Here is a 14326-nt window from a genome sequence, read left to right on the forward strand (position 1 = left end):
CTTTTTTCTTGGTTTTTACATTTTAAAGATTCACTTGAAGAAATTGTATCCTTAATCCTATGCTTCTTTCAGAGCAAAAATATCATGATATATTTTTGACGTTTTAAACGTCACTTCTATTGAAGAAAACAAGACCTTTTAAATCTATTCTGGTTTATCGGAATTCAGAAAATCGATAACTTTATAATAAAATATTTATATTTTTATAGATCGATATATTCATATTTGCTTAAATTATTTCTTAAGCGCAAATAAGATATGGTGAGATGAACGTGACAGTTAAATGTTAATTCTAATGAACTGTATAAAAAACCTTCACAAAGAAAATATACCAAATACAAATATCACATCAAATAACTACCTAAACTCAAAAATCCTTTTTCTAAATTATCCTTATCCTTTCAAAATTCATTGCACTCCTATTTTATTTATTTCTTTCTAATGGTCTAAAATCGGGTCCTTTCTTATCATCACTTTCTTATTGTTTATCTGTTCTTGATAACTGGGTGTTTAACACTGCATGTCTAATTGGTTTGTATTCAAAGAAAGAACAAAAAAAAGGACCCAAACTAAAACCATTGACCAACAATTTCAATTTCTAAATTAATTCTTCCCACATATTTTAGAGTCCGATCTTTATCAAACCTAAAAACACCTTCCACTTTATAATTCACACACTTACCTATGATTTCATTTGGAATTTAAAAAAAAAATGTATCTATGTTTTTTCTCTTTTTTTGTAGATGTAGTCAGTGTGTTTGGCGATGAATCTTGCACAAAACTTTTTAAATAAAAAAAAAACCTTAAATATGTTGCACGCACTACTACTCATAAGAACACTGATGTGAACACTGATCTCTGTCTATATTGGTGATGGTGGTGTTAAAAAAATAATTAATTTAGTTATTATTAAAAATTAAAGAAAAACAAAAAAAATAATTATAAATTTATAAAAAAAAATAAAAATAATCAAAGTGAACTACACAGAAAAACAAAAAAAAAAAATTAATAAAGTCTTGATGACTCTTATATAATTTTTATATAAATAATTAATATTTTTTTTTAATAAATAAATAGTTACAGCAAACAATATAAATTTAAATTTAATAATAAAAAAAATAAAAACTCTTCCTTTGGTGTGGCAATGAACACAATAATTTTTAAAAAATAATTGTATTTTCTAAGCAAGAAGTTTTAAATATTTTTTTTTTATAATAAACTATTCAATTAGAATTAAGTTTTAGTCCACTATATATATAAACAAAAAAAAAAAACTGATAAAGATAATAATTGTTTGTTAAATGAAAAATGTTAAAAAAAAAACAAAAGCAAAATTGTACATAGAACTTTCTTATTTATATATTTTATAATATAAAAAAAAAACTATAAATACTAACAAAACAAAAAAAAACTTTTTCGCATTTTTTTCTATACGTTTCTATGCTTTTTGGATGGCCGGTTGGGTGATGTTGATGATTTATTAGTCGGTTTTCAAAATTTTTAAAATTTGGTGGTTTTTTGAAATTTTTTTTTCTTCTTTACTCGGACTCAAACAATACAATACAAAAATTTTGGATTAAAAAAAAAAAAAAGACTGGCAAAATTTTAAAATTATTAAAATCTACTTTCAGAACGATACACGTGGATGCGTATGGTCGCACTTACTAACCCGCATCGGCCTGCAAGCTTGCAACAACTTCCACTGCTTAGTTCTTAGCTTATAAAAAAATATTATTTATATAATAATGTTCCTCTCTGTCTGTCATTCTGTTTACCACTTAAGGATATAGGATGTAAAAAAAAAAACAAACCTCCGTATTTAAAATAAAATTCAATTAATTGAAGTTTTTTTTTGCTAACGATAAAAAAATTTCAAATTCAATTCAAATGAGGTGTAGTTTTTATAATGAAAATGGATATCACCAACTTTTGCAAAGATGAAACAAAGATTTATCTAGAAAAAACCAATTAAGTGATCCTTTTTGGCTTTTTTGTAAGGATAATTTTCAAATGAACATCAAAAACAATATCCATATCAATGCAGTTAAAATAAAAACAAATATTATGCATTTAATATCCTTTTTTCCCTATGCTGCTTATTAATTTTTTTCCTCCATTCATACCAATTTGAGTATTTTTTTTTGATAATTTTTTTTTATTTTATTATTTATTGACATTAAATAAAAAAATAAAAATATATATTTTTTTTATGAATTTCTATTATTTTTTTTTAATTTTTGATATAAGAGATTAATATTTTTTTGGAAGTGTTTAATAATAAATTCATAATTTATGATTTTATAATTTAACAAAGCAAATATATTTTATAGTTGAAAAAAATATAACTAAAACCAGTATAAGTTTGTAAAAAACCTAAACATTATAATTTATAGATTTATGTAATAAAACATTATTTGTATTTAATTTCATTGTTTGATTTTTTATTAAATAAAAATGATATAAGAAATTGAAAATTATGCTTCTTTTTATTTTAATTTTAGAAAAAAACATGAATCTTTGGAAAGCATAATGCATCTTCCTATATTTCTATAGCTAAAGCAACAGATACTGCCAGTGTTGCCGGAGTAAAATTTTAGAAAGTATTATAGAACTTATTTCCTATATTTCTATAGCTGAAGCAACAGGTACTGCCAGTGTTGCCGGAGTAAAATTTTAGAAAGTATTATAGAACTTTAAAAATATTAATATTAAAGAAACAGAATAGACATCATTTTTAATTCTTCAAAGCGTGCAGACAAATTTTAATGCTCACTAGACAGAAAATGATTTTCCTTTCGGGTAAAATTTAGTTCAAAGAATTTAAAAAAAAAAAATGTTTATGAACTTTTGAAATACATAGTTGTTTAGCTCTAATGAAAAAGATGTTTCCACCGACACCAAAATGGACAAAATTTCAAATTTAGTTAAGACCTGCTCCTGAGTCTTGTTTTTTTTTACCGACTTCCAAAAAGGATTAGGTATTCAATTCATCTTTATATTTTTTTGTGTTTGTTACCTCATAACTTTGGATTGAGTGAACCAATTTTGCTAAATTTTTGTATTGGAAAGCTGGTGGTCCCATTTCAATTTCGTTAAGTTTTAGCCATGCGAACAATTAGAAAAACCATAAAACCCAGTTTTGATCCATGGAAGTTGGTTTTGTTTTTTGATAAAAATGATTATTGTTAGATTTTATTCGGACCTGTACTATCAGTGCAGGCCAAATAACTATTTCTTTTTCCATGACCTTTTTAGTAAAATAAATTTTACTGATGAAATTCGGCAGGAAGGTTTTAGATGAAAGGGTGTTTTTTTTTAACCGCTGAGTAATGTGTGAGAAAGGTTTCTTAACAGCTGACATACATTTTGCTTTTTTTTTTTTAACTTGGCTTCGTTTGTTATCTACACTTCGAATCTTAAGAGTTTACAAAACTGTATTCAATGAAAGGGTTCTCAATCAACACCATGAAAACTTCAACGAAAATTGGTAAAAACGATTCATTTATAACAGAAACCAAGAATCTAATCACTGCATACAAATATTTTAGGTATGAAAGATTGTTTTTTGGGAAATAAATAATTCGCTATAAATCCGATTAAATCAATGGAATAGATGGTACTTTTATTAAAAATGTTGTCTCACCCATGGCAATTACAAATCAAATAAGTCTACACATTTATTTCATGTGAAAGGGTGTTTGTTTTTTTAGAGGTAGACTGAATTAGGCTTAATTGTAAAATCTAAGTAGCAGTTCAAAGTTAAAAAAATTATAAAAAAAATTTTTTACTTTTCAAAATTTTCTAATTTACTGAAATTTAATTATTATCAAGTTAGCAAGATGTATTCTTATAAAAGCTTAAACGTTCTACAAAGAAGTCCTTGACATCAAATTGATTGTGTTAACCGTTTAGAAGATATTCGTATCCAAAACAATGGGTGCTTTCATAATTGCATGGTTGCTTTGTTTACATGCGGTCATTTGCGATCAGACTAATGCCAGAAAAACTATTTGCGCATGTATTTTACTTTGAATTTATGAACACTTTTTCTGATTTGCGTCATTTGGCAAAAGTTTTAAGTTTCAATTCACCCTCTTCTCCAAAACAAACATATCTTCTTAGAAGAAAAAAAAAACTTTTTTTAACATTTCTCTAAATATTAACAAATTTATTATATCCAAGAAATTCGCGGCTATTTTTGTTATTTTGCCTTGAACTTTGAATTTCCAATCAATATTTTGACGAATTTGAGAAATAAAGAAAAGCTGTATCATTTTTACCGCATTTTGCTTCTTTCTTTGTGTTTAAATTCATTGCGCATGGGAATTTTTTCATTTGCACATTTGCGCTGCAAATATTTGCGTTTTACATTTATGAACACCTGACATTTGTCATTTGCATTAATGAAAGCTTTGCATTCGTTAGACTTGCGCAACCATGCATTTATGAAAGCACCCAATGCCCACTGATTTCAATAGTTTTCTAATGACCCGTATGCATTGCGATTTGGATACGAATATCTTCTAAATCAGGCATGTCAAACTTGCGGCCCGCGGGCCGCATGCGGCCCACAACGAATAACTTTGCGGCCCAGTCCACATTTTTATTAATTTTGAGTTTTAGATTATAATTCACAGCTTTCGACACACATGCACCTCCTTTTTTCCTAATCAACAAATAAATATGGGAAAAAACCAAAAAAAATAACAAATTTTATAAGCTCTCGTGGGTTAAATCAGGGTAAGTTATGTGATTTTTTAAAGTGAACTAGGAAGCGAATATTCTGAGTTAACCTACCAACGATTCTGGGGCTTGGGAAATTTTTTAGTTTTTAATGATAAGTCTTTAAACCAGCATATCTTGCTATCTACCTACCTAGATGTAACAAAAAATTTATCTGAGTTAAACTCAAAACTGCGAGGAAAATTCATAATATAACGAATATGTGAACAAATGCAACATACAAATGCAAATGTGAATTCAAATGCAACCTAGCTCTTTTGGAACATCAGAAGATAAACGTATCAAAAATACTACGCAAAATATCTAAACTAAAAAATTGAATACGAAAAAGGCTTGCAGAGTATTTCTTGAAAGACAAGTTCGCTTGATTTTTTTCGATGAGTTCCATAAACATAGATTTAATGCCGAGTGATGTGAAAATGGAGGAAAGCGATTTCTAATTTGACTCCGAAGTAAGTTCCAAATTCGTTGAAATGCCCGATTTTAGAAGTATTTTTGTGCACTTGAAAACTGCCATATAAAATCGTTTGTAAATTTCACAGTAGGTACCTGTCGAAGCGAGCAATTATTTCAGTCATTAAGAGGAATGAGTTACTTATAAAATCCTGAATAACTAACTTTGGTCTGAGAAAAAAATGGTAAATGAAAAAAAAAAATAGTTTCATCATTTTCGCTGGTTTTTTTACAAAATTGTTTTACATATAAAAATTGTAGCTTAACATGTTCTGCGGCCCACAAAAATTTTTATCTCGCTGTTTTGGCCCCTTGTAACCATTGAGTTTGACATGCCTGTTCTAAATGGTTAAAGCAATCAATTTGATGGCAAGAAATTTTTTGTAGAACTTTTATGCCCCTACAAGAACACATCTTGCTTATTTGAAAATAATGAATTTTCAGTGAATTGGAAAATTTTTAAAAGTAAAAAATGTTTTTATAATTTTTTTTTCAACTTTGAACTCGAATGGTTTTCAAATGGTTAGATTAATGAAAAATGAAAAAAGTTATTAAGAACTTTTTTGTGGAGCAATCTGTTTCCTACAAGAATGTCTTACGCGTTTGATTATTATCATAATTTTTGAATTTGTTACAAAATTAAGAACAAAAACGAATTTTTAAAGGTTTTCTCGATTTTTGGACCTCAAATATCTTTTAAACGGTTAGATAAACAAATAAAAAAAAATGCACAAGGTCGTTTTTGTAGAGCGTTGAATTTCCTACAAGAATATGTAAAGAAATTAGCTAAAAAGTCGATTTATAAAAATATGTTTATGTTTTTTTTATTAAAAGCTTGATGTAAAAATGGAAAATTACGAAGCGGAGGACCTTCCCATTAATATAAAGGGTTCATATTTGGTGTGTATATTCTAGAGGTGTCTAGCAATCGATTTTTCATAAAAAAGAATTTCGATTTTTTTGACCCAACCTAAGCTACACTATTATAAATTTAGCAATTACGTATGCTATATTTGAGATTGGAAATACGAATATAGATTATTAAATGGTTAAAAGGGTGTTTTTTTTTTTAAATTGAAAACAAAATTGATGGTACCCTAATAAAGTTTGGTAATAATGTTACATTTGGAATAGAAATCAAGAATAAGGAGACTTCATAAATTAATTTTGTATGCAAGGGTGTTTTTTTTGGCATCCATTGATACTTGACTCAGTGCTTTGATTAAAAAAAAAGGTTAAACGTCTTGAGTTAAGCGAAAAGTGTTGATATGGAGGTTGTAATGTGGAGTAATACATTACGAGTGTTTGGCGAAATGATTACGAATACCAGGCACAAATGGTCTTCACTGATCCTGCCGATATATGCAGACGAGTTCAAGGTAAGGCCTCAAGTTGTGATTCGACAATTTTTGAGCGTCATTTCTCTTATCTAATTGATGCGTTTTCTAAACTGTGGCGAAATAATCTCAACTCTAACCATAACGAACATGAAGATTTCTCAAAAACGTGTACAGGTCCTACAGATAGGTACTTTAAAAAAGAGTTATTCTTAAACGAAAATAAGGGTTTACGAACACAGGAAGGAATAAGAAGAAAGGAATATTTTTAAGGCTCACGAGTTATGAGTTCTTGAAGAAACCGACTTTAGTCAAATGTCTTTAAGGTAATGTTTGCTTTGGTAATGATCCACAAGGTAGTGAAAAAAGTCGAGGCTATTTAAAGATGGAAATAAAATCTTTCTTTAGAACTTATTGACAGAAATGCCCATTTTCTCGACGTCATACTGTTGTCTCCTAACATCAAACGACTTGCGCAACGTGAAGTATCAAGAAACTGCCAGACAAACGTTTACTTTTCATTCGAATGTTATCCTCAATTCTCTAAATGCAATTTATTTAGAAATCCTTGGAATTTTTTTTTATAAATGCAATCATATCTATCAATTCCCTTTAGTCTAAATTTTGTGTGTCTATATGGAAGCAGTTCACACGGTCTACCTTATCAAAAATAAAGAAAAAAAAAACATCAAAACAGACAGAAAGGGATTAAAAATTAGACAGAACAAGAGAAGACCAAGAAACATAAAAAAAAACTATTTGAAATGGGCATCAAAATTCAACCGAAAAATACTCCCAATTAGGACTGCTTCTGATACGCAAAGACCAAAATTGAAGTCATCATTCTAAGCGGTCTGTGGAATTTCATATATATTATTTTCTACCCAAGCCCAAGCCAAAAGAGATGCATTATTTTCCTTTCCCTTGACATTTTAATAACAGTCTTTGGGTCCTGAAGAATAGTAAACACAATTTCCTACGCGCCCACAATAAACAGATTCCTTCTCTCTCTAAATGTTTTCTCTCTCTGTATAATGGACTCTTGAAGAAGATTGAAGCTGCCGTAATCGGTAGGTAGGACCCGAATGTTGAAGATCGATGCTCATGGGGGCGGATGAAAGTGAAGAGATCACGTTCCAAAATTAAATATATTTTTTCGACTGGACATGGATATGGGAATCGGCTGAATGGGATTCACCGCATCGAAAACATCAACTCTACAATTACAGGTTTCATGGTCTAGCATCATATAAATGCCTCGATTATTCGATATTAACTGCTGGAGCTCCTGTGTGAGGCATATGGTCAACCAATTAGCCATCATCCACACACCTATATAGGAAAGTTGCTATGATGCAGAGGTTTTATTTTATGATCTTGGTTATCTGGTAGGTACGACCGACGCGACGCGTCATGGTCCAAGAATTCCACCATTGAGGATGGCCTGAATATATCGACCGCAGATTTACAGCGAAAAACTACTGTCAGCTAATTTTCTCTCACCTCTTTGGTTGCGAAAGACAAACGTGATTCAGCTTCTGTTATTGCCCATGCTGGCGAGAAACTCCATAAACCACGAGATGACTTATTGCGTAACGACAATGAGTCGGATGCGATGCGTAAGATGCCTTCGCAACAACCAACGACAAAACTCGCAGGTATACCTATGAGCAAGACTCATATAAAAGTGTAATCAATTCAAGACCTTTCTGGTTAGCCCACAAGAAATTGAGAAACTCATGGATGATACACGACTTGTGATAAGGATCATCGACAAACATGACGACGTAAGTATATGACAGCTTTGGCAACTGTCACACAAAATCACCCAATAATAAAAATGGCATGGGTGTATGGAAACTCATGGTGCCCCCATATCATGGTAGAGATATGTCATTTCGTAATTCGGGGTTTGGTGTGCGACCCAACAAGTATCAAGTCATTGCGGCGAAGCGGTGCGCAGTGTTTATGACATAGCTGTCATCAGAGAAGCTTAAATCTGATCTGATATGACTTTGCTGAAAGCATGCCATGGCCTGGCCTGGAATTGAGACTTAATTGCAACCGCCCGGCTCGGTGCGGCCCGCCCGAACGTGCCAAGTTGCTGTCACTGAGCTTCCTTATTAGATCGGCTTGGGGCGATAATGAGATAATTTAATGGCAATTCGTCGGATTTTACGAGTAATTTTGCTGCGCTTTTACTCCGCTAAATGATGATTAAGTGGAAGGTGGGGTACCTGTTCTACCTAACTTAGAGTTGAGAAGGTGCAAATCGTATATCGGGGTCCCGCAAGCATTTACTCACGTATGTGAATCAACACGGGTTTATTAGATCGAAAAAATATCTTTTTTTTTATTTGTATTTTATATAGCAAAGACGTTAAGGAATGTGTGTATCTGTATATGACGTGAAACATTTGGGTGTTTATGAATATAAATTTGTTTTTTTTTTTTTTGTTTATCAGATTAATTTGGCCACTGTTCCTTTTAATTGCGCTCTCTTAAATTTTAAAAGCTTTTGCCTCGTATTTTATAGACTAAGTGTATATCGGAGAGATCTTTTTAAGTGGACTGTCAAGGTTTGTTTAATCAAATGATTATTCAATTAGCACCATTTGCGGATTGCAGTCAGGCGCGCTTCTAGATGTGTGTTGATTGTGGAGGCAGTCGAGTGACTTAATTTAGTTAGTCAGCTTAATGATTTGGTGTATTTTTTTTTTTTGATTTTCAACTCAATTGAAAAACCTTATAAACCTTTGTTCGATTAACCGATAAAACTTTAAAGTTGCACAAAATTTACTTCTAAACTTTCATCTACATATTTCGTTCTCATGGAAGACTAGCTTGTTTACCGGGCGCCATTTATTTTTTTATTTTCAAGTTGTTCAATCTTGGATTGCGGTAGTAAGAAAATGAGAGGATGATGTTCACAGAAACTCTTTTTGAATAAAAGACTTGCACGTTGATATTTGTGCTAAACGAACGCGATACAAATTCTCGGACACTGAATTGGAACTTGATCCTAAGCTGTACAGTGTCTGAACAATTCTTTATCTTAAATTCCATTATGAATTGGTGTTTACCCGAGTTAAAATGGAATTCCGTCGCACTACCGCTGCACCACGTCCGCACCACTTTTTGACCGCCGCACCACCGCTGCACAAGGTCCGCACCAATTCATTTTGAAAATATGAAATAAATTCGCTGCACCACCGTCGCACCACGACTGCACCACGTCCGCACCATTTCGTTTTGAATAAAAAATTCGGTGCACCACCGCCGCATCATGGCTGCACCATGATCAAAAATTCTATTCTCGTACTTATACAAAAATGTTTAAGTCCTCTTCAAAGTTATTTTGACTTAAGAAGGGTTGCAAGTTCGTACAAACATGACTTGTAGTTGAAAGTGATCTAGATATTCGAGTTCGAATCTCATTCTCGTCGGTAGTTTTTTTTTTTTTAATTTTTCAACAATCCAAATTTATGTAGGTATATAATTTTATTTGTTTTTAAACAAAAACGTCTTGTCGTTTTCGATAAACTAAAAAAAAAGCTAAAACTACTTTTTTTCAAAACACCCATATATTTTTTTTGAAAATTAATTTTTCAAAAACTGTTTCATTAAACAGATTTATTTAAAAACAAGATACAAGAACAAGTCTTTGGCCTTACAAAAAAGTACAGTACGATATTAATGGTGTAACCGTTGATTTTTAATAATTTTTTTTCCAAATTAAGTCATTTTTTTAGAAAATCCCCCCTCCCGGCTAAACGGAGGTAAATAGACGCCCCGTCCTATACAATTTTTTTCTTGCCTTGACTCAACCTATACGCTCAAGCTTTTGGTACGTTCCTGTCCGTATATCATTCATCTTAATGGTTGCCAACCCTAAAACATCGTTTCATAGCTTTGGTGTTCATAACTCTGGTCTTTCATAACCCCGGTTTTTCGTAACTTCGGTCTTTCATATTTTCAGTCTTTCATAGCTTCGGTTTTTCGTAACTTCGGTCTTTCATAACTTTGGTTCTTCGTAACTTCGCGCATAACTCTGGTATTCGTAACTCCGTTACCATTTCCTTTTATTTTTACAAAGTCTTCCCCTCTCTTTAGACCGACCTGGATTTCGTTTTGAACATAAACAATAAGTAAATAATCCAATTATCACCAAAGTATCATCCCCTCGATCAATGATCAAATTCACAATATAAACAATTTAACAAATCGATGACTCTAATGCCAAATATTTTGTAAAGAAATCAAATTCAAAGAATAAAAACCAAAATCACCCATCACAACAAAAAATTAATAATAATTAAAAAAAAAATATTGAAAGACATCGCTAAGTGGTATTGTCACATTTCAAATTGGTTATATTTTTGACCAGTAGCTTTTGTTGGTGATTAATAAATTTATCGTTCGTTGTTGAGTGATACCTAATTCTTTTTAAACACAAGCATTTCTTGTGGCTAACTTCTTCCAATTATTATCTGACTCATCTTTCTTTATTCATTTTTTATATGGGATTAGACTAAATGAGTGAGTAAGAAGCAAATCTGTACAACAGCAGCGGAAAGCATTAATTTTTTTTGTTTAATATAATAATTTATGCCAAAATGCTTTTAGATTAATTTAAATTTGACAATGTAATTATTTATAGGTAGGTTGGAAATGTTTTATTTGTGGTCAATGTCAATGGTTTCATTTTTAATTATAAATCAACTAATTGATGATGGCACGAAAAAGTCTGCAAACCGCAACCGAATTTATTTAATCTTATGATTCATATTGATGAGAAAGTTAATTCATTGATACTCCCGCTTTAATTAAATTATAAATCATCCAGTTAAGTTTTAGAAAAAAAGCTTAAAAGGGTTCTTCTTTTACTGACATTTGTCATAACCTCAGATTGGATCACGATTCTCAAACTTAATTGTTTCATGCGGTGTACCTGTAAGTAAGTTCATTCATACCCTGTCGCGTAAGCTTTTAGTTGATGGGATCACACAATGTTTCGCTATTGATGAAAAACCCAAGATATTTGAGCTTTTTCTATTGTAAAAAAAAGTAAGGGACTCAAGACGCTTCCCTGGTGCACACCACCTTTGTTTGGGAATTCATCATTGGCACCGGCTGGCGTCTTACCAAAGTTTTTACATGCTGCATCTAGACTGCTTCTACTCCACCATTGGAACCAGCAAGCTTAACAATGACAAGCCTATTAAAATAAGTTACAATCACGATCTACTGTGTTTATGTAAAAACAAGTTTAAGAAATAATTTTTCAATGAAGTTCAACCCAAATGACTTACATTTTTTAAGATGAATTTCAATGTTAAAATATATTTTATTGTTTTTTCCTAAGAGTTCATCAAATTAGAAACATGATGTACAATTTCCAAGGTGATTAGACGCATCGCTTTCTGTCTATTCTACCAATGATTTGATATCCTTGTCTATGTTTTCTTTCTTTTGCCAACACCTTTTTAAAAAAATTAACTAAAAAAAAAAGAGTCACGAAACACCCATCTATGACACAACGGGTGATATTATTTATGCGCCATTATAAAGAAGTTGTTTTCCTTTAACTTATCCCATTGTATAGCTTGTAGGCATCTAAGTTTTATGCCATATTGCCATTGAAAACCTTGGGCGCATTAAAATATATAAATGTATATGTGTTTAAAGTCCACCTACTAGTTTGTAGGAGTCCCGCATAGGAGATACCAATATAATACGCTGCTGCGCGCTCCCAGATTGCAAACATAATTTATAGCTAGCGACTTACACATTTCCCGCGGGCAAATGTGTCGCTTGATAAATAGCCAACTAATCGCGACATGCACTCTATAAAGTTCTCTAAAACTGTTCGCCGGAAGCGTAATGGCAAATTGAAAACCAAACATGTAAATACCACACAGCGCATAGAACCACAGAGCACAGACAAGTCAATATATACAGAAACAGAAACAGAAACTCTCTAGGATCCATCACGCGTGTGGACGTTAAGAGCCAATAATTAATTTGACGGTTCGAAAGGCAGTTCCCATTTACACCACCACCACCACCGCCGCCATGGACAATACGAGATTCTCTTTCTCTGTGGCTTTAGCTTCATTGAGAAATGGTCAGAATAAAGTGCCAGACCAGGCGGTCAATCGACTATGGCCATAAAATTGGCTCAAAGAGAGGTAAAAATAACTTAAAACAAAACATAAGCTAAAATAAAGAAAAGAAGCAAAAAAAAGCCCCAAGAAGACAACAAAAAACATCAAAATCGAATAAAAACAACAAAACCAAAAAAAAACATCATCCCCGTAAGGTTAAGCCGTGACAGGAGCAAGAAAAACCTGACAAGGAGAATGCAACTTTGCGGGCATGTGTTTCGGTGTTGTTAAGTAAATTTCCAAAGGTGTCAGAAAACATCTTGTCGGAATTCATCTAACAAGAAATTTGGATTTTGTTCTCATGGGGCTGATGGAGGTTTTGGGTCGGCCGACTGTGTTAGGGAGATTTGGGGGGAACAAGCATTTCGCTCGCCAAAAGCGGAGCGAGTTACCTGTGTGAGCTTGTTTGCTCTGGGTGTCTTGCATGTTGTTTGATCCTTGTTTTCTTACAACCCAGAGCCTAGTTATTACGGTGCAAGCATTTGGGTTGGGCATACTTAACATACTATTCCCATTAGGAGCTCTCCGCCATCTCCAGAACCAGACCAGAACCATAGTGGGGCTTCGGCTTCATTCATACCTCACCACCAGTCACCACCGAATTCTTTAAGCTTGCTATGTAGTTTGGTGTATGTTTGGCATAGGTACTACCACCGACCGCACCGGTAGGCGACCGCAGAGCGGTCCGCCGAAACCGATCCGAACTTGAAGCACATGCTGAATCGAAATTGCTTTGGCACACGTCACTCTCTGAGCGCGAACAGAAAGGATCTTATTAGTTGTCGTATAGCTCGTCCAAGTCCATGCGTCGCGTCTCGTCGTCGTCGTCTTCGTCGTTGTTGTCATCAACATTGCATGCCAACAGTCAGAGCCAACCCAACAACCATCTACCATATTGGGTTGTCGTCGACTCCGTCTCGTTTATAACCGATACTTATCGGCATTCCAACAGCACAGCAGATCCAAAGATATTTGTTCGCACTGTTCGCCAAGAAGAATGAACTGACCGCCCGCGATAAGCGATCTCAACTTATTTGTGACGACAAATCTTTTCGCCTTGGTATTCGTCCTCTCTCGATCATGCTGCTGATGATGATGATGCGGCCTTAAAGTAGCCTTCTTCTTCTTCCTCCTCCATTTTTTTTTTGAAGAGTCGAGTCGAGGTTGAATCTTTCGATATTCAATTTGCCAGGACTGATGATCTCTGAAAGTCGCTGATTCTGATGCAGGAAGAAATGTTTTTCGGTGGTCATAAATCCTCCGCAACAAAAGCGGCTACAATTTTTTGGGTATTCTTTATTTGGTCGCTGGGTGAAAAGTAATTCGTATATTTTTGGGATTTCTTTTTTGTTTGGTCTCCAAGCTCTGGCAATAAAGATAAGTCAAACACATTTGATTATTTATTCATTTGCGATAGCGCGTGAATGCCTCGCTTGTTTTGTTATGGCTTATGGATGGTTAAAGTTGGGTTTTTTTGTTTGGCCTTTGTGTGACAAACGATATTCTTATGAATGGGTGGTGATTTTAATATTAAAACAACAGCAACAACAAAAAAAATGTTTAATTGGGTGACAACATTCGAAATAGAATTTATATGAGCTCCAGACTGCGATTTCGCGTGCATAT

The sequence above is a fragment of the Episyrphus balteatus genome, chromosome 1, assembly GCF_945859705.1.
Source record: "Episyrphus balteatus chromosome 1, idEpiBalt1.1, whole genome shotgun sequence".
Classification (NCBI taxonomy): domain Eukaryota; kingdom Metazoa; phylum Arthropoda; class Insecta; order Diptera; family Syrphidae; genus Episyrphus; species Episyrphus balteatus.